The sequence below is a fragment of the Salvia hispanica genome, chromosome 3 (assembly GCF_029641045.1).
Source record: "Salvia hispanica isolate PSC_SH4W2 chromosome 3, Shi_PSC_v1, whole genome shotgun sequence".
Taxonomy (NCBI): domain Eukaryota; kingdom Viridiplantae; phylum Streptophyta; class Magnoliopsida; order Lamiales; family Lamiaceae; genus Salvia; species Salvia hispanica.
The window spans coordinates 44,216,323-44,218,713 of NC_142694.1; the positions used below are offsets into that span (position 1 = coordinate 44,216,323).

Here is a 2,391-nt window from a genome sequence, read left to right on the forward strand (position 1 = left end):
CATCATTCCATCTTGGTATGTCTAGACTAGAGAATTTTTTCTCTATAGTGCATTGTTATTGAATTAAATATTCTGATCTTATGCTTTGTTACTATTTTAATCAATTGTAATTAATTCATGATTAATACTCCTCTCGAATTCAGACATAATATGCGATTATACATTCAAAACATCAATCTCTGCCTCCTCTCAATTACCATATTTAAGAGGGGATGCATAATATTTATGAGAGACTAGTTCACCTCATGCGAATTTATACATAATTTGCAAATATAAATGCATTCTGCTGCTTTATATAATTAATAAGTAGTAAATTAATTTTAAATTATCGTTTAGATTAATTTGGCCCGTCCATAATTATTCCAATTTTATTTTTAATTAGTCTCATTATTTAATAACGCTATTTTATTTAATTTTCTCTTTCTATCTCACACTTTACTATTTTTGTAATAAAATATAAGACATCTCAAAATTTCTATTTTTAAAACTAAGGATTATTATTATTATTATTATTATTAATCATCAAAACATATTAAGTGGATACAAATATTATTATTATTATTATTATTATAAATGATAAAAAATGCCATAAATATAGAAAATAATTATACAATCTTGTAACCCCTAACACCAGTTAAGTGTAGAAAAATTATGCAGTTGCATAACAACCAGATATTGTAATACCACACATGCCCTCTTTAGTACCTACATCTCTCTGTAGTTTGAAATTTCCATCATCTCCGAATTCCGGTCCCCATGAATTCTTAATTAACCAATACTTAACTCCATCTTTACTTTCGCCATAACCAACTACTGCAACGGAATGATTTACATTAGTTACACATTGCCCTGTATAAACCCCAGAGTGATAAAATTGGAAGACAATAGCGTCAATATTAACCGAGACGGGTTGGTTAGCTACTGCCGCTAATAATGCTGCCTCATCATTATTAGGGATACATTCAAAACCAGTTATCTTAGCTGATGTTAGTATGTTATCCGCACATACTCCTTGAGTTGCAGAGTAAGGATAGTCGGTAGCAGATGCAAGACCCCCATTTTTTACAACAAATGCTAAAGCAAGATCCATTCTTCCACCCGTACAACCTGAATGCTCAAAGTTGCAATCCAAAATATGTTGCACTGATAACCGAGTCAGCTTGCCTGATCGGATGGCTATTATGCCTTCTATGGTTGCAACGGGTGCGAATATCCAACAACATCCTGCATATGGAAATTATGTGACATATCCATTAATTCATTAATTATATATTTTGTTGAAAATCATTGTTCGAATTTTGAGCTAATTAAATGTGTGCAAATTCATCTAAAGGAAATGAGCTATATCAATATGTAAAAGAGAATGAAAAAGACTTATAATATTTTCACACCAATTAGAGTGAGATGAACGAAAAGCCATCCCATGGGAAAAAATCAACATGACTATAGAAAATTACCTACACTTCAAAATGTTTGAAAAATGTTCACTCCGTCTCAAAAAATCTAAATGTGAAATATTTAGTTTTCGACACATGATTTTATTAGTGTTATTTTATAAGTTAAATCTAAAGATACTAGCCTAAGAGAAAAAATAGATAAAATGTTATTTTTATTTTTGAAAATATATACACCAAAAAAAATGCGCAGTGTTATTGTGACGGAGAAATTGTTTTCGCCCCTATTGATCAAAAGAGGAAACGCTAACTAGTTGACTTTGTCCAACACAGACACATGACACACATACGGGATATGGTTCAAATATTAAAATATATTGAACTGTTGTTATAGACAATAGATCGTAGAGTTAATTAGATAGCAAACCACATGATCCTCCTTGAGCCTTTACAGGTGTGACATCATTGTGATCTCTCCAATTAAGACTAGGTGGTACATCTTTCATATCTTTGTACTCACACGATGATTGATTCGAAGATAGCGTCTTGAATAATGGCACGCTCCTTGCATACTTAGCCAAAAACTCTTCATTCGTCAGATCTGCAAATTTATTTATCTCAAGCTTGTATGTGTGGTTACCTTCTTGATTACGCCTCTCAATATGCTGCAAATTATCTTTAAATATTTGATACCTTGTTTGCTTTACTTTCTCATTCTCGTAGGAGAATCTATGTTTAGCCATCCATGCCTCATGTTTTATGGACATGCTTTCCTCACTATAGGATAATGATGATGCTACATGATAACATGATGTAGCAAAAATAAACAAAACAACTACATAGCAATTTTTATTGGAAGACATTACTAGAATAGTTGTTGTCTTAGAGGGATTTATTGACTAGTGTGATGTTTTGAGAAGGGTTTGTATGGCGTATATAGATATACAATGTTCCTCTTACTCAGTTATCGTTTTAAATTAAATGTGGATTCGGTTTT

General features: G+C 31.5%; 1 pseudogene; it reads right to left on the minus strand.

The window, feature by feature from the left end:
- Positions 1 to 649: 649 nt before the first annotated feature.
- On the minus strand, positions 650 to 2,137 carry LOC148930895 (senescence-specific cysteine protease SAG12 pseudogene; annotated as a pseudogene).
- Between the last annotated feature and the right edge of the window lie 254 nt (positions 2,138 to 2,391).